This window comes from Perognathus longimembris, chromosome 5 (genome assembly GCF_023159225.1).
Source record: "Perognathus longimembris pacificus isolate PPM17 chromosome 5, ASM2315922v1, whole genome shotgun sequence".
In the NCBI taxonomy this organism is placed as follows: Eukaryota; Metazoa; Chordata; class Mammalia; order Rodentia; family Heteromyidae; genus Perognathus; species Perognathus longimembris.
In genome coordinates, this window is record NC_063165.1 from 35,934,115 (window position 1) to 35,954,298 (window position 20,184).

A 20,184-nucleotide genomic window follows, 5' to 3' on the forward strand; every position below is an offset into this window, starting at 1 on the left:
TTAAGGGATAGTTTTAAAAAATTATAGATGTTGTTTTCATTAAATATTTTATTTGGGAGTTGGGCTATGTCTGGTATGCACATGAGTTGAGAGTCTCAGGTGTGGGAGTTGCCAGAGGAATGCTGACAAAAGACACCAGGGCATTTTTAATCTATTTATGTTGATTGCTAACCTAGGCTAGAGATAGGCCCTGTCAATGAACAAGCTACTTAGTGAATCAAGAACTAAGTACGAATAGGTAAGGGGCTCAATTTCAGACCCTAAACTACACAGAGCACTGTCTGCTTTCTTTTAGTTTACCTGCAATTTATTTTTGTATGAAATATGTACTGCATATATACTTGAAATCCAAAAAATCATAGTATCCAAAATAATTTCAAGGTATTTTTACTTAATCTCAAATTTATATAATAAAAACACTGGCAAATGTGAACAAATAACACATTGATAGTTTTTCCTGTTCATAACCTTTTCTATCACTATTTCTCATTTCCACTTTCCTAACTTTCCCTCTTTTCTGTGAAACCAAAACTTTCTAAATTGAATGTGATCTTTCTTCTGATTTTTTCCTTATATTCATATGATAGGCAGATGTGCAAGAATACTCACATGAAAAACTCATACATTTAAACAAGTGTGGGTAATGAAAAGTTTTGGTTTTAGTTTATTGGTTTTGAATTTCCATTTTAACTTACAAAGATTTTTTTTTTTTTTGCCAGTTCTGGGGCTTGAACACAGGGCCTGAGCACTGTCCCTCGCTTCTTTTTGCTCAAGGCTAGCACTTTACCACTTGAGCCACAGCACCACTTCTGGCTTTTTCTGTTTATGTGGTGCTGAGGAATCAAACCCAGGGCTTCGTGCCTGCTAAGCAAGCAATCTTTGCTAAGCCACTTTCCCAGCCCTACTAAGAATTTTTTTTTTTTTTAGAGAAGCCAATAGCAGTCATTTATTGTCATTAGCAAATATTATATACTGGAATTGAATATAGTGTACTTTTATCTGACCAGCAACATAATATTCGTTTTTTAAATAAGCATCACTACCGACACTTAAGTCTTGAGTTGTATCAACGTACTATGACAGCTGTGATATCATTAGTTCATAAGGATTTTTCTTTTTTTTTTAAGTTTTTATTATAAAACTGATGTACATAGAGGTTACAGTTTCATACGTTAGGCATTGGATACATTTCTTGTACTGTTTGTTCCTACTAAGAATTTTTAATACCCACTTTTCTAGATTTTTTTTCTATTCTCACTAACCAATATACAATTTAAATCACATTACAGCTATTTCCACCAAGGTTTTAATACCCACTTTTCTAGATTTTTTTTCTATTCTCACTAACCAATATACAATTTAAATCACATTACAGCTATTTCCACCAACGTAACTTTTTATTGTTTAAGTAACTGAGAAATTGTTTGCAATATGAATTTTTCACTTTTTTTCTATTTCTGCATGGGAAGGCTATGTCTTCATGTTCACTCTTTGGCTATAATGAGTAGGCTACCATGAATAAATACTTTACCAATGCTTTAATTTATGGTCGAACTAACAAGAACATGGATTTCTCAGTTAAAGTTAAGCATATATTTTAAGTATGGGTAGTGAATTCCAAAATGTGTTGAATACACTGATTTCACACTTCCAATCAAGTCTTACCTCTTGTTAATTGTTGTTGGCTTCTTGAGTGTAATCACTGTTACTTTAATTTGTATTTATCTGACTAGCAGTCAGTGTGAGCATCATTTTCAAATATACTGATCATTTGAAGGAAGTCTCTGTCTACTGATTCTTTGTCTTTGTTCTATGATGTGCCATGCTAGGAATGACAATTTTTCAGTATTTTTTGTGTATTGTACAACCTTCTATGTGATTCTCCAATGTCCATATTATTCCAAAGCTATAGTATTGATTATGTTACCTTTGGTTAAGCATTATCTTTTGTTATCAATTTATAAGCCTCATTTCTTGCAGATTTTAGATTTTTAGTCTTAGTACTGTAGATTATATTTGTCCCAAAATGTACATACTATGTCTTAGAATTTTTCAATAAATTATTGTTTTATTTTTTTCAATTATTTAAGACATTTGAAGCATATTTTTCTTATAATCTAAGAAATGAATGCATAGTTGATTATGACAGGCATATTTATACATCCTTTTCCTGTCAAATGAAATATAATCTACATTAAATATAAATATATAATCTACTATATAGTGGGGTTGATTTAAATATACATATATGTGTCTGTAAACATATGTGTGTGTGTGTGTGTACTTTTGTCTCTCATGTTGAAAAATGCTTGGACTTCATATGTATATATTTTATTGTATTATATATAATAATATCAGTATTTTATATAGTTTTTTGTATTATATCTTATTGTTCACTGTTTTTATAATCTACAGAATCTCTTCTAGTATAAATATTATAAAATGTTTTTCAATTCCAAAATTCTCAGTTTGAGTTCTGATTGAAATTGAATAAAGCTTACATATCAATTTTAAAACACTAATATTTTATTGTATTGTTTCCCATCCAAAAAGCTTATCTGTCTTCTCACTTATAAGGATTCTATTTTATAGCCTTCACTGAGATTTTATAGTTTTATTCATGTAGGTCTTAAATCTCTTATAAATTTCCTAAGTGCCTAAATGCACATAAGGATATTTTATGACAGTTGCTCCATCTCAACAAATTTATGGGATCTACTTTATGGTATCTAGTACAATAAGTAAAATATGTGATTGTGTATGCATGTCTGTGTGTGTGTGTGTATGTGTTATGTCACCTTAAAAGGTACATCCATTTTACTATTATCATGTCTTAGATAAAATTATGTGCCTTTTTCTCTCTTGTCTATAATTACTTTAATGAATGTTGCTTTTTATAATCATTTTTCTATTTACCATGGTCCATTGAATCTGGGCCCTATATCATTACCCTATAACTCTTCTCAGTGACCTTAATGGTAAAGTCTTTTGTCCCAAAAGAGTCAATACATTTGCCAGTTCTGTATATTTAGGTCAAAATATGAGTCACTGACATTGGTTACTCAGAGAAATGATATATATTCTTTTTTTTTACATAGCAGAGTTCCATCTAGACCTATGTATGTATGTATGTATGTATGTATGTATGTATGTATCTATCTATCTATCTATCTATCTATCTATCATCTATCTGGCTTTCCAATCAACACACACTCTTCACCTAAAATCCACTGACATATATCTCAGTTTAAGCTGAATTTTATGCATAAATTTGTCTGGTTCACTATTTTATTTTTTTTTTTTTTTTTTTTTTTTTTTTTTTTTGGCCAGTCCTGGGCCTTGGACTCAGGGCCTGAGCACTGTCCCTGGCTTCTTCCCGCTCAAGGCTAGCACTCTGCCACTTGAGCCACAGCGCCGCTTCTGGCCGTTTTTTCTGTATATGTGGTGCTGGGGAATCGAACCTAGGGCCTCGTGTATACGAGGCAGGCACTCTTGCCACTAGGCCATATCCCCAGCCCCTGGTTCACTATTTTAAAACATAAGCTTGAACTATTTTTTAAAATGCTCTAAGAAAAATCTGAATTCCAGTTATCAAGAACAAAATAAATGCAAATTCAGGACACAACTCCTAGGCCAGCTATTTGCTGCCTGTTTACGGCTATTACTATCATACAGCTGAAGAATTCTGCTTTGTACCAGGAACTGTAGTGAGCAGGGGTGGGGTAATGATATCCATTTTCATAGCAATTGAATAAATATTGAGTTGTACTGAAAAACACTAAAAACAGAAATAAAATACAAACTTTATGATTTAAAGTTTAAATGTGACAAATTCCATTTATAAGTATGACTTATGAGGAATTAATCACAATATATCCTATCCTGAGCTGTAAAAAAGGTGACTTCTGTTATAAGGATTATTAAGAAGGGGAAAACCTGAGAACTTGAATCTGTATTCTAATACTAGTGAACCACTAAAGATTGGGAAATTTAAGTTCCAGCACCTCCTTTATGAGATATGGTGTGTTTTAATATTGGTGTTCTAAACAAGCACCCGCATCGATTGTTTATAAGTAGAAATATGTTACTTGTGAGTAGTGGCCAGGGCTAGTGCTGACCTGGTTCCCCCCATAAAAAAAATCCATCGACCTAAACTGTTAAAGTAATGCTTTTGAAAAACTGCTGTATAAAGGCTTTGTGAGGTATACTGAAGAGTGTCTGGCCTGTGATAAGCACATACTTGGTCACTGCTCTCATCATTATCACTAGTTATCTGAACTCATTCATTTTTTTTTTCCATTGGTATTTCCTGGGAACACTTTGCATTACTGTCAGGAGGGAAGGTGTTATATTACAATAGAGTGCTAAATTCTGCATGTAAGCAAAATGTGGTAGGAATGTTATTGAGGAAATTTTACTGATAACTTGTATTGTATGTGAAGCAATTTAAGTTCACATTTTTTCACTCCTTCATGAATGTTTTTCATCTACTTAATGCTATCTTCACACTGAGCAAATAAAGATAAATCCTTTAAAGCAACCTGTATCAAATATAAATATATCTAAAAATAAACAGCCACCATAAATATCTGCATGAAGCTTCTGTCTTATTTTCTTCAAATGTGATCGGACATTGTCCAATAAAATAGCCTATTATATGAAATATCTTTCTCAAAATAATAAAATGAAAACACTTAAACATTTACTTAGTTAACAATATAGTTATCTGTATGACCAAAAGGATAAAAATATAAATACTATTTATCCTGAGATTAATGAGCTATAAGAACCAGTCAATAATTTACATTTTGCTTTGTGAAACTCAAGCTCTATTTGGTTTGCACCAGAACTTTATTGCTAATGAGTAAAACCTGAATTACTTAAAAAAGGTCAAGATATTTTATGTAAAGGTTAATGTTAGGTTAGCTAGTCCTACTGAGTTGAAGCATTGACACGTTTTAAGAGTAGATAGTCTAAAGATTCTTAAGATGGCAGCATCTAAATCTGATATCAAGCCTAATAGCACGCTTATTACCTAAGATCATGTTGGAAATGTATGGTCTTAGGTGAATGTTCGAGCACATCTCTCCAGGTGATTCTGAGCCACCTTGAAGGTGAAAATGCTACATTAAAACAACCAAAACAAAACAGATAAAGTAATAATGTTCCTTGTAATGAAGCATCGCATGAACATTTCAGATGGATTTATTTTGTACTCCCCCATATTCATGTAGCATACCTTTGTTTTGGGTGAGGGATTTTATATATGGTGAGAAATAAAAAGGATCAACTTATATGGACTCCTAGCTTCAACCACCTGATAGTAGAAAAAGAAAAAAAAAAGAAGCTCCTAAACTTGGTTACCATTACAATATAAGCTTTCTTTCTTTCTTTCTTCCTTTTCTTCCTCAAACAGTAAATGGATCACCAGATATATGAGGCAAAGGAACAACTATGGATTTAAAGAGTGTCTACTATCATTGCTAAGTGACCTTGATCATATTAGATACCTAGGCTATTCTCAACTTGCAAAAGAAAATGATATCATAGGGTTTTAATAATATATAAGATTAGATAAAACATAGAAAGTCCTTGGTATACATTTTGAATGGATAATACTCTCAAGAAGAATAGATATTTATGGCTATGTAGAATACTTTCTACCTTTACAAGCCCTACTTATTTCTATCTCTGGGACACCTCAAGAAAGCCTTAGTATAAGGAAACACAGACTTAGAAAGCGTGGGGTGGGGTGGAGTGGGGGGGGGGTGGAGGGTAATCCATATGTAATTATAGCTCCTAAGATTCAGACCCAAGATTACATTATGAGTCCATTGCAGGAATGATATTGAGCAATTTATTCCACTCAATAATACCAGGAAGAACATTCTATTATTTTCTCTGTCTTGAACATGAGGAAACTAAGGCATCCAGAGTGTTTTTACTCAAAGTTGCACACTGTGTGAATGGCAAGCAGAAGAGACTAGACTTCTCCATTAGAAGCTACTTAGGGGCTGCCACTCCCTAACTGAAGCCTGATGAATGAGTTTGTTATTCTGATCCCATTGACTACACTTGGCTCAGAATTTCCTGACTTCTTTGCTTCTTTCGTAAGCAAGATTAACCTGTGGTTCAGTTTTGGAAGTAACCCAACCATGGTTTCCTTTCTGGTGTCTGGGTGTGCAGTTTTTTATGACATGTGGTAGCAGGTGGCAATGGAAACTTCCCCTTATCTATCAACCAAATAAAGATAAAGGTGGGTCAGAATAGGGAAAAGGCTGTAGTCAACATTTGGACTTTGATTTGAAACTAAATCACACCAGAGTTGACCTTTCCAATTGTTTGTGTTTCTTAGCCTTTTAATCTCAAATTGAGGAAAGAAGGGATTATTTCTTGGATCCTTTAGCCAATACTTTTGTGCTAAATATTTATTTTTGATGATCAAAGATAATACCCAAAATCGATAGCTATTTCACTTAAACCATCTATTTTGCTTCTTTATCATAATCAAGAAATATATTGAACTTCTTAAAATTGTACTATGTTAATTAGTGCTGAGAATTATTGGACTTCATTACCTTAAGTCCACAAATCAGAGATTATTTGAATTTGTATTTGTAGTTGTTAATTTGTTTTACTTTTTAACTGAACTAGGTCAAGTACTGCATTAGTCAGTTTTTCATCACTATGGAAAAAATATCTGAGCGAACTGACTTAAAAGGAGGAAAGATTTATATTGGCTCATGGTTGGTGAGGTCTCACAGTGACACCAGAGCCCACAATCAGGCTGTTAAGTAAATTATTTGGAATAAATAAATAAATAAAAATTTGGAATTTCTGGTACACAAGAGACAGAAATGTGAGGATACTAGTTTGAGCTTAGTCCCAGGCAAAAGCACAAGACCCTACCTGAAAAATAAAATAAAAAGCAAGCACTGTAGGGATAGCTTTATTGGTAATTCAATTCATTAGCCAGTGTGAGACCCAGAGTTCATATCACAGTAAACTCATGTGCCACAAAAGAATATAAGGCAGGTTAGAAACAAATATTAACAAAACAAGGAGAAACATTGGGAAATTGAGTGTTGGATAAATAGAAGAAAATTAGCGGTTTTATCATGGTGAATGTGTAGCAGGACCTCTCCAAGCTTATTTCTTCTTGGAGTCAGAGAAAGAATACTTACCATTACATAAAATAAGTTTAGGATGATGTAATTGAGTTATTGACAATGGAATTTGAATGAATGTAAAGTTTGCTATCTTAAAGGCTTTTCTAGGGCTGGGGATATAGCCTAGTGGCAAGAGTGCCTGCCTCAGATACACGAGGTTCTAGGATCGATTCCCCAGCACCACATATACAGAAAACGGCCAGAAGCGGCGCTGTGGCTCAAGTGGCAGAGTGCTAGCCTTGAGCGGGAAGAAGCCAGGGACAGTGCTCAGGCCCTGAGTCCAAGGCCCAGGACTGGCCAAAAAAAAAAAAAAAAAAAAAAGGCTTTTCTACAAAGTATCCCAAAATTTCCCTCAATTTCTTATTCGTTGGCTGATGGAATGAGAAAGAACCAGAGAACTTTAAGAAGAAGGTGGGGCACAGGGCATATCAATGGAAGAACTTTGAGTCTCTGGGTTATTGCTTGGAATAATGTGTTTGCCCAGGAAAACTCCTGGACTCCCACTGGGCTGTGATGTGAGAAAAACAAACTTTGTTGTGGTAAGCTATTCATATCAGATGCCAGGTAGAATCTAAAAGGAAATAAAAAGAGGTAAATAAGAGATGGAGCAGTTGCCTGGCAATTAGTTGCTAGTGTTAATTATTAATAGTCTGTGATTTCTGCTACTACAAAGGAATGCATGGATTCTTGATTTACCACCCTCATTTCAGAATGAGAGGCACATTTTCCCCAAATCAAACAGCTAATTAGTATTTAATTATTGCAATCAGCATTATGGTCTAAAAGTCTACACTACAGCACTTTGCTGGGTAAGTATAATAGAGATGTACAATAAAGACATTCTACAAATATAGTTCATTTTATTTCACAATTTGACAATATAACCTAGCCACATGGTGATATCCTTTGAACAATGTTAGTTGGTGGGTGCAGAGAGAATTAATTGGAGTGTATAAATGCAGATAGCATGCTGAGAATGATTAAATATGAATATGATGCAGGTAGAGCTGAAAAAGAAATAAAAATGGTGATAGAAGCTAAATTTTCTCTAAAAGAGCCTGCCAATGACCAGCAGAAAAGAAGAATAAATTTCTGTAACCTGAGGACACATCTGTTCGGAAGCTGAGACAAAATGGAATGTCTAGAATGGCTTGCTAGGGTCATAGATAGTTTGGGATAAACTTTACAGCAGATCAGCAGTTCTAAAACAAATAATTGAAAAACTGTTCAGATATAACAACCATTGAAGAGCTATGGATAGATGGAGGTTAAAAAAAGCAGAAAGATGTGGAAAGAAGTAGAATAAATTAAAACAGAGACAAGAGTGTTTTTCATTTTTCAGAAAAGCTTTCATGTGCATTGGGGAATGATATGAAGTTGGAAGGATTAAGCAAATTTGATTTTTCAGGATTAGAAGAAAACACAGTTGTCTTTAAAAGCAGAGGTAAACCAGGAGAAAATGGATAGTTTTATGTTCACTAAGGGAGAACCTCAATTAACAAATAATGAATTCCTTCAAAAATCATTTGGAAAATAATTCCAAAATGAGGCTTAGTATCCCCTTTAGTTTTTGCAAAAATATTAATCTTTTGGATTTTATTTGATTCCCAGGGTAGTTCAACCCAAAAATAAAAAAGAGATCACTTTATACTTACATTTATAAGCATGAATACTGTAAGATTTCTGTTTAACAAAGAAAAGAATCCCTCTGCTTTTTATTTAAGTGTCTTCAAAAGTCCCTAATTGTTTCATTTGTGAAGGATGCTTTTATTTTTGTGTGGGTAGTGTGTGTGTGTGTGTGTGTGTGTGTGTGTGTGTGTGTGTGTTTGGGGGTGGGGTATGCCAGTCCTCAGGGCCTGGGCACTGACCCTGAGCTTTTAAGCACAAGGCCAGCATTCAGCTACTTGAGCCACAGTTCCACCCCAGGCTTTTGAGTGGTTTATTGAAGATAAGAATTTCACAGCTTTTCCTGCCTGGGCTAGCCTTGAACCACAATCCTCATATCTTCAGATTTCAGCTTTCTAAGTAGCTAAGATTATGGGTGTGAGCCCGTGGCACCCAGCTTCCGGGACAAGATTTTAAGAAAGTCAAATTTTTCTCATAATTCCAATGTGAAACCTCTTCTTTAAAAAATTGAAACATAGATGGCTTTCTCCTAAAAGAAGTCTCATCACCCTCAGCTTTAATTTCAGTTTTTGTTTTAAGATTTTGTTTTAACCATTAAACTAACTGTGAAGTTTGGCAGAAACAAAGAGTAGTAGTTCATTTAATAATGAAGTATAGCCTTTCACATGATCTATATTTAGTGGAAATTCTCTACTTGATCTCCACCATCCTCTCAAATTCCTACTTATTATGTATGTACCCGTATGTGAGTGATTAACATAATAGTAATGAATTTCAAAGTTATTTATTTCAAAGAACCTTTCTCACAATTCATCTCAGTTTCTATGTGCAAACTATAGAAAACATACATATGGAAAATAACTTTTCATTTTACAACACATTTCTGTAAATTGCAAACTGGTGGAAGTGTGTTATGATTAAAGACATAGAAAAAGAAAAAATAATAGCCCTGAGTTGAAATCCAAAGAAATGTGATTGAGTCAAATCATGCAATGTTCCCTTACTTGTGGTTATAGTTTCCTTCAACTTATGGGCTACAATCAAATGCTGTAATATCCTGCTTTACTTTTTAAGAGGAAAATTACAAGTAAATGATAAAATTTAAGTTTGAAGTAAAACAAAACATTAAATGATTTAAAGTATTATAGCATAAAGGAAGATGTAAGATAGAAGGCAGTTTGACATTAGAAGTAAAAGAAGGTTGGTCATAGTAGCTCAAGTCTATAATCCACATGGTTGGGAGGTGAGATTAGGGAATAATGGTCATCTCAGGCATAAAAGTTATGTAGACTCCAGCTAACTCAATGGCCAGGCATGGCACACAGACTTTTTTTCTACAGGGAGAACACAGTAGCTGAGCACAGTAGTTCATGTCAGTCATTCCCAGGGACAGAAGGAAGCATAGTTTACAAGGTTAGCCTTGGAAGAAGATGAGGCTCGACCTTGAAAATAGCTAAGGCAAAGGAAGCTAGAACTATGTTTCTAGTGGAAAAAAGTCCCTGTGAAGAACATCTGAGACTCTGGTTCAACCCCTAATATTGCTGAGAAAGATGGGTGTGGGAGACAGAGATTAAAGTAAGATAGATAGAGTGGTAGAATAAGAGAATGAATGGATAAATGCTTGTCTATTCATCTGCTTAAGTTTCTCCCTACACACAAACCCATTTTTCTTTTAACTCTATTTACAAGGCCAGATTCATATTTCTTGATATGTTTTGACAATTATTTTAAGGTCTTATAACTTTCAGTATTTTAGTAAGTTGAAAGCAATAATAATTATGTTATTTCCTAACCTTGGAATATCATTCTTTATTCAACAATTTCTATTGCCATTCATAAAAAACTGACCATCAATTTGGAGCTGATTCTACCATTGAAAAATCTCTTGTGGGGCTGGGAATATGACCTAGAGGTAGAGTGCTTGCCTCATATACATGAAGCCCTGGGTTCCATTCCCCAGCACCACATAAATAGAAAACGGCCAGAAGTGGCACTGTGGCTCAAGTAGCAGAGTGCTAGCCTTGAGCAAAAAGAAGCCAGGGACAGTGCTCAGGCCCTGAGTTCATGGTCCAGGACTAGCCAAAAAAAAAAAAGTCTCTTGTATTTCTCTTTTGAGGGATACTGCCATAGAGCAGGGATTAGTGCAATAGAATTATAACTGCTTACTGAATTTATTAAGAGCACTTCCAAATATTCTTATTTATTGCTGGCCAATATATTTTCCTTTTATCTTAAGAACTAATTCAAACATCATATATATTATATATATATATATATATATAGAGAGAGAGAGAGAGAGAGAGAGAGAGAGAGAGATCCTTATAGGTGTCACTTTGAGGTGCCTATTCTTTTCCTAAATAGTTATATTCCCAAACTTATTCTGCTCTTGGTTTGTTAGTATTTTGCAAAAAAAAACCCAACTATATATCTATATCTATCCATCTATCTATCTATCTATCTATCTATCTATCTATCTATCTATCTATCTATCTACATCAGAGTATAACAGAGAAAAATACCTACCAAATGATGTTTTCCATGTTTGTTTTAGGAGCTTTTATTTTGAAACAAATAAAAGAATACTTCTGCAACTGTAAATACTTTTATGCCTTCTTTGATGATCAAGAGGCACTCCATTCATAAACATTGTTGAATGGAAATTATTTGTACAACTACTTAAGGAAAATAAAAACACACTAAAAAGAAAAACCAACAGTGCTATGAAGTTGGAGTGTATTGCTGTCAACCATTTAAAATAAGATTTATCATCTATATACCACTTGAAGGATTTTTTTTGGGGGGGGGGGGATACTAGGCCTTGAACCCTGGGTCTGAGTGCTGTCTTTGAGCTTCTTTTTGCTCCAGGCTATAGCTCTACTACTTGAGCCACTTCCAGCTCTTTCTGAGTAGTTTATTGGAGATAAGAGTCTCACAGACTTTCCTTCCCCACTTGGCTTTCTTCTACGACCTCAGATCTAAGCTTCTTGAATAGCTAGGATTACAGGCATGACCCACCAGCAACCAGCTAAAGGAATATTTTTTGCAGTCTATGTATTTTAAAATAAAATTGTAAGGTAAAGTACCAGACATATTATATTAGCGATATTCTCCATTGCTTAGATTTCTATTCTGTTTCTTTTGCAAAATACTGACAAACCAAGAGCAGAATAAGTTGGGGAATATAACTACTTAGGAAAAAAATAGGCACCTCAAAGTGACACCTATGAAGTACACATACCTCCACCATCCATCTGAACAAATTTACAAGCAGATTCTTCCACAGGAACTTCAAGTAATGACTCAGCACAACTGATACATTGATTTTGCCTTTGTGAGATGTTTAACACGGAACCCAAGTGGACCTGCCAGGTGTTTTGACCTACAGGACTGTGAGCTAATAAATGAGTATTGATTGTAGTCACTAAGTTTGTGGTAATTTGTTACAGAGCAATAACTAAATAAATATAACTGGTCTGGACTGATATTCATATTGATTTCCCAGATAGACATTCCATAATCATGGACAATATAATATGAACTTTCTCAACTTATGAGTAGCCAAGTCTTGGGGTTCAATTTCTGGTAAGTGATTTTCCACACTTAGTCTCTGGAAAGCAGATCTGTTTTTCTTATATTTTCTTAAGCTGGTGGGTGAAACATGACTAACCCTGTTCTTTTGAAACAGCAGGTTTAGATATTATTCAGGAACTGAGTCCCAGATCCCCACTTCATGGAAGTACACCCCACATTTGAAGAGTTTTGTCCAATTATTAATCATAAAATGGTGCTCATGAACTAGACCCAAGTATATTATGCTCACAGATAACCACAACAGAGTTCCTATGACTTACAAAATAAAACATATGCTTCTCACTCCTATACCATTCCAAGGGCTCTCTCTCTCTCTCTCTCTCTCTCTCTCTCTCTCTCTCTCTCTCTCTCTCTCTCTCTCTCTCCCCCACCCCCGTGGCTTCATTACTTAAGTTTTTTGTCTTTGTACATTATAGTACTTCTCCTTCTCAGAACAGACCATTTAATTCTTTGTTTTACTCTGCCAGAACAATTTCCCCCACCCCACCCCCACTGTTTCTCCGTTTGGAAAACTCACCTTCACACTTCAAGAATAAGTTCAAATATTACCACTAAATTATCTTCTTAGATATTAAATTAGACTGTCCAGGTAAATCTAGTGTAATGACAAAGATCTTCTAAAGTGGAAGAGAGAGAACCAGAGAGAAGGTAGCATGAATGGGGTTTGGCATACTGTTACTGCCTCTGAGGAAGGATGGATGGGCCTGTGAACCAAGAACAGCGAGTGACATGCCTCCAGCAGCAAGAAAACAAAACTCTTTCTCTGGTAAAACCTGCAGAAGAAATCTAGCCCATTGACACCTAGTTTTGACATCAGACATCAGATTTTATATTCTTCCTAACTTTAGAAATATCAAAACATTAATTTCCCCCAAACTATTTACTTTTAATTAGTTATTCTTTAAAATATTGTAACATGTTAGCATACCTTAGAAGCTGTCACAGATAGACACTTTTGGTACATGCAGAATAAATATGAACACAGTTGCAACTAGCTACTTGACTATTATTTTATGGATAATTCATTTGTTACACTTTTTGATACAATTTATCTGTAAATATTTTAGAGGTAAAAATCAATAAGGAAATATATTTAAAATAAAATCAGGTTTTTTGTAACTTACTTCATATAGAGTTTTTGTAATTTAGTTATGAGAAAACTATTGATATTATAATTTTAGGGTTAATCTGAGGGGTTATATTGACTAAAGGGCTGAAGAAATAAGAGAAATAGCAATACAGACATAGGATTTCTTGACTGAAAAAATATATAAATTAATATATAAAAATATAATTTTATACATCATAATTATATCCATAAGAATAAACAATATGGTAGCAAGAAGATCACATTCTTGTGATCACTAAAATGAATTCCATGAATGCAGTGTTCAGCTTTTACTCTTCTAATTAGAGAAAGGCAAGACAGACCTTACACGTATATTCATAATATCCCTGCTAAGCCGGTGGCAGACAGAGTTCTATGATTAAAACCATTAGGATGCAAAGTATTGGTAGCGAGTGGATAAATAAAGAATATGAATTGCGTCATATTATTTCTGGTGTGGTTTCAGTGCAAGTTGAGTCTATATTAGGTTGCCTTATTTTGAGTGTATGAATTTGGTTATTATGAATAAGGGTGTATGAACTGTCATCACTCTTCAATGGACTGTGTATTTTAGGAGACAAAAAGGATGGGATTCTGCACACTGGAGTAAAGTTGTAATATATTTCCATAAATATCAAAGAAAACCTTAACAGCATTCTTCTCTGGATACTTGTAGATTTGTTTAAATATGTAGACTCCACACATTGCTTTTATCCAGCTTACCCCTGGAGTATTAAGGCTGTCCATTTGCACTGTGAATTCTATCTGGGCAGGAACATATTCTACTATTAGCACTAAGTAAATATTTCAATGCCAAAAGGTAACTAAACCTTCAGTGTTTGGCCACGTGCTGTTTCTCAATCCCTTGACTTCTGTTTCCCTTGGGAGAAGAGTGACATTCGTTAGTAATTGGACTCTGCCATTCTACAGGGAGTCCAACACCCAGATGCCACCATAGCTGAGGGGAATCTGATTTGCAGCTTAAGTAAAACAAAGTCATTTACTTCTTTTGCGGCTCTGCAAAGGCAATTAGAGCGGAGCAGCAGCTGCTGCAAATAACACTAGAATCATGCTGAATTGGAAAGGGGAGAATGTTTGAGTATGCATTTGTGAGTAGCATTTTAAATCAGGTATAAATGAGCAAGTTTTAAATTTATTTTAATCCTTTCAAAGGAGCTGACATTAGGGAAATAGAAAAAACAATAAAAAGAAGGCTTTGTCAAAGAACGTATTTGTCACCAATCCCTGCTTTTCATTCCTGTCACCTTTCATTCCAGGATGCATTGCCTGACTAAAGTGATTCTCCCAGCAAACTCTGTGTCCAGGGTGCCGGAATGACAGAGCACTTACATTTACCACATCTTGATCTTCTACTAACAGCATGTGTCACATTTTAAATAAACATTTACCTCTTGTGCTAAATCATTTTCTTGACAATCTGTGGCCTTTGATTTTGACTTTGCTATCTGTTCTCCTGAGGCAGTTTTCCCTAATCTAACTACAGATCAAGGATTGAAACTTGCTTGAATAAAGAACTGAAGAAACATTCCTGGTAATGCTGTTTGTGAAATATGCCTCCTCCTCTAATTTCATTTTAATAGTTTTTCCCTTCCATCTTGCATTTGTAGTTAAGAAAAAACTCATCACTTCCATAGGAGTTAATGAATGACATTATTAATGGCAACTGCAATAGGATAGATTGTAGTTAATTATACTCTGGTTCATGTCTTTCATTAAGATACTGTTTCTTCCACCAGAACCCTCAATAAGGCAAGTCCCAAGGGTCCTTAGGTGTCTGTGCTGGAGGAAGCAGCCTATCAGGTATCTTCAGGCAGGGTGTTTTGCTGAAGCTTGTGAAATGGCATTAATGAGAGTGAGTAATGCAAGCTGACAAGGCCTGATCAATGTATGTGGGGGGAAGGGGAAGGAGAAGTATCTGATAAGTGTAGGCTCCATGAAAAGCAGAATTTTGTAAACAATGTGAGGCTTTATTTACTGCTTGACTGGTTATAAAAAGTTGCCTACTTTAGAAAGAGGGTTGGGATTTAAGAAAGAAATTGCCACCAGTGGTTAGAATAACATGGATAGATGGGATTGTCAACAATAGGTTTATAGGTTTTCCAAATTTTTATCCTGGTGTATCAGTGCAAACCACGGACAAGCATGCATTATTAAGGAATTGTCTAATGGCCAATTGGAAGGAAAAAATGATATCTCTGGACTTGACATCAAACAAATATATCTACATATGCCAAAAGTGAGAAGCAATACTGTTCAATACCTTTGGCTCCTAAAATGTGTCCATCATAGTAGTTCTGGCTACGATGTTTTATATGCTGCCTTTAGAAGACTGTTCTGGTGGTTTTGTAATGCCCCGTAGTTCATTAAAAAAGCTTGAAAGACAATTTAAAAAGATAACTTTTACTTGGGTTTTATGGTATCCAAAAGTATTTTCTTATAATACCTAAACTAGTATTACATGTCAAATATGTATAACAAAATATCTTTAAATTAAGATCTAATTTATGATAAGATGTCAGGTTCTAGGCCCTCATTATTTAATTTTCTGTATGGAATGTTATTTAAACTATAGGTTTTATTATTCTCTATTATGCTTAGCAGTTTGGGCACCAGTCTCTATGATGTTACAGATCTTATTAATCAGTGATGGTGGTTTTATTCTGTTTATCTCATAGTTGTTCTTATTATTGTTGCTATTATTAATGGTCTAGCAAAAATAGAAACATTTCCAAAATTTCTATTTGCTTGGAGAATGCTAAAATGATACCTAATTAGCAAGAACCATGATAATCATGATATTTCTATGCAACTCTATATGTCAAACCACCTTCCTGGCATTTAGCCAAGTTAGTCTCATTTTAGTTACTTCTATAGAGCATCCTAACAAATATGATGTTATTTTAAGAATTTTACAATATATAATTTAATTTTTACATGTTTATAATCATTTAGAAATGAAAGCTCTCTCTCTCTCTCTCTCTCTCTCTCTCTCTCTCTCTCTCTCTCTCTCTCTCGCCAATTTTGGGGCTTGAACTTAGGGCCTGGGCACTATCCCTGAGCTTCTTTTGCTCGAGGCTAGCACTCTATTGCTTAAAACACAGTGCCACTTCTGGCTTTTTTTGTTTATGTGGTGCTAAGTAATCAAATCCAGGGCTTCATACATGCTAGGCAAGTACTCTTCCATTAAGCCGCATTCCCAGCTCTGAAAGCTTTCTTTTTATAAGTCACTAATAAGTGACATCATTGGGCCAATTCAAGACAGGAAGAATAACATTAATATAAAAATGTGTGCGTGTGTGTGTGCGTGTATGTGTGTGTATGTGTGTTTGAGAAGGGCTAGATAAAAGAGAGGATAATTTCTAGGAAAAATATTTCTTAAATTAAAATAATTGCTTTACTTTTTGATAGTAGCCATCATTTTTAATAGTTCTTTTTTTTCTTGATTAAATATATCTCAAGATTCATAGCAAGGACAAAAGTGAACCAAACATATATCTCACACTACCCTCAAGAAAATCATTGTGAGTATGTTAATCTCCCTGAGATTTACCACAGGTTGCCACAATGTACAGTTTTAAGTAGAGAGATTCAGTGTGAACATGCACATTCATCTCAGATTTCATAGCACATTATTTGCATTTTCTGGAACTGAACACATTCTCATCAGTTAGGAGTCTCTACAGAACATACCTTTTGCAATTTGTTCTTTTCAAATTATTACATCTTTCCCTTGAAACAGTGATTAATTTTGATCACTGTCCAAATATTTTTATCAGCTGTCAATATTTAAAATCACTGAGGGTAGCCTTGTAAAATATGGAAAAATTTGAAATTATCTACTCATTTTTGTAATTCATGAAGAACTTGTGGGACACACCTGTTTCTCAGTCCTGGGGTCATGTGTGGCTAAGGTGATGCCCAATGTGGGGCCTGGAGGTGGTTCTGTGGGCTGTGACACCCCAGCTCTTCCTCCCCTTGATGGACAGCTCATGCCTCCCCTTATAGTCCCTAGATAGGTGCACACCCCTCCCCTTCCTGCCAATCTTTGACCTGATTGGCTCCTGTGCCCTGTTTAGCTGTATGTACTTCCTCAATAAAGGAGATCTTGTGCTGACTTGACTCCCAGAGGAGTCTGATTGTCCTCCAGTGAGGGAGGGCTGGGTGTGGGCGGTCTGTCGACCCTTTCCTTTCTTGTCTCCTCTGTTCGGGGTGTGCCTTCCCAGTCTCTCCTGCAGGTTGGGGGGGGGGGGAGGGAGGCTAAAAACCCCAACAGAACTCAGTGAATAAGAGCAGCATCCAGAAGCATCATACTCAAATATTTTTTTATTTTTAAAAAATATGTATTGAGTGTATTGTAATGGTACATATTTTCTTTTTTTTTCATTTCTTTATTGTTAAAGTGATGTACAGAGAGGTTACAGTTTCATATTGAGTACATTCTTATCCAACTTGTTACGTCCTCATTTTCCCTCGCCTGCCCCTTCCCCATTTCCCCCCATGAGTTGCACAGCTGGTTTTTACCATATAGTTTTGTAAGTATTGCTGTTGCATTGGTTTGTCTTTTTATCCTTTGTCTCTCGATTTTGGTATTCCCTTCCCCTTCCCTCAAATCATGACCTGTGGAATTGTAATCTTTTGTGATAATAATTATAACAACAGGGCATGTGTAATTTTTTTATAACCTAAAGATCATAGAATATTTTGCCTTCCATTTTTTCCTTTATTTTTATTGTTTATTGTTATTGTAAAGGTGATGTACAGTGGAGTTACTGTTACCAGAGTAAAGTAATGACTACATTTGGACAGTGTTGCCTCTTCTCTCATTTTCTCACAGTTTTTTTCCTCCTGATTTACTTCTTCCACATAGTTCATTTTCAACATAGTGCCTAGGGAGTACTACTTCTGCATTGTTCACCCTTTGTCCTACCATTTTTGTGCTCTCTCTTATGGTCCCCAAAACAGATAAGAGTTACGTATAAGACAAACGGTACTAAAATAAAAACCAGCAACAAAGGAGAGAAAAAAAATAAGAAAGCAAAAGTACAAAAAAACAACGTGTTTCCATGTCTTGAAGCTCATTTCCGTAAACATCATTTTATGTGATCCTATGCACATAGCTATTGAGCCTTTAAAGATCCAGAATCACACCAAATCAAAGAAAAATGGGATAAGTGGGATTGCATCAAACGGAAGTTTTCTGCACAGCAAAGGACATAGCTAGCAAGATAAATAGAAAGCCCACAGATTGAGAGAAGATCTTTCCTAGCCATACAACAGACAAGGGCCTCATAACCAAAATGTACTTAGAGTAGAAAAAATTAACCCCCCCAAAAGTCTTTAAATAAACAACCACCTCATTAAGAAAAAAAAAAGAAGCAGTCTAAAGAGGTAAAGATAGACTTCTTTGAAGAGGAAATAAGAATGGCCAATAGCCACATAAAGAGATGTCCAACATCTCTGGCCATAAAAGAAATACAAATCAAAACAACATTGAAATTCCACATCACTATAGTTAGAATGACTATTATGAGAAGAACTTATAATAACAGATGCTGGTGAGGATGGGGCAAAAAGGGAAGACTACTGTTGGTGGGAATGCAAACTTATTCAACCATTTTGGAAAGCAGTATGAAATTCTTCAAAAAACTAAACATAAAGCTTTCCTATGACCCAGCAATTCCACTCCTATGCATTTATCCAATGGACCACAAACTTGCCTTCATTTTTCATAAAGGTTTAGTTCAGAGGCATGCTACTAAATAAAAATAACCTATAAGATGTACAGCTACTTGAGTGGATTGTTAATACAAAGAAAGAATTGAGGATGAGCTAAGCAAGTAAATATAAACACATGCATGCACATGCACATACAGTATTTGTTTACTGATAAACTTCTGGGAAAAATGATCACTAAAAATTTCAGTCATAGTATTGTCATCATCTGAGGCTAATTATTTTAGAGTCAAAGTTATTATGAGTAGGCAAATTTTCACAAATGATCAGTAGTTTACACACTGAGCATAGGATGCAGCATGGACATGCCTCCTTATTTATATATAAAAAATAGAAAAAAAAATTAGTTCTGTGATACAGATTTTGCTACAACAAATAAAAAAAAAAACATAATAGATCAGTAAGCATTACCTAATGACCCAAGTGATGATAAGAGATTGAGATCATTTTGTCAAATGTCCAGGGCCAATGGCTCAACCTATAATCCTAGCAACCTACCAGGCTAAGATCTGAGGTTTACAGTTCAAAGCCTGAACAGAAAGTCTTTGAGACTCATTTCCAATTACTCACCAAACAGCCATAAGTGGAACTCTAGCTCAAGTAGAGTGCCGGCCTTGAGTACAAAAGGCAAGGAACAACTCCAGGTCCTGAATTCAAGCCCCATTACCAGCACACATACATACAAAAATACTGTCATTGCTTCTACAGGATGGAATGATGTATTACGTGAATGTTTTTGCTTTTGTTTTCAATTATATATTTTTTTCTGTGCAAAATCCATACCTCTGACAGCAAGGCAGTCCTCATTATGTACCCTAAGTCATTAAATAGAGGTTAGGGGATTGGAAGTCTGCTCCCTCAAGCAATTTTAGCAGTGCTGCTAGCATAGTTCTGAATTATCTTTAATATGAATGAGAAGCTGTAGCCTCTTGCATA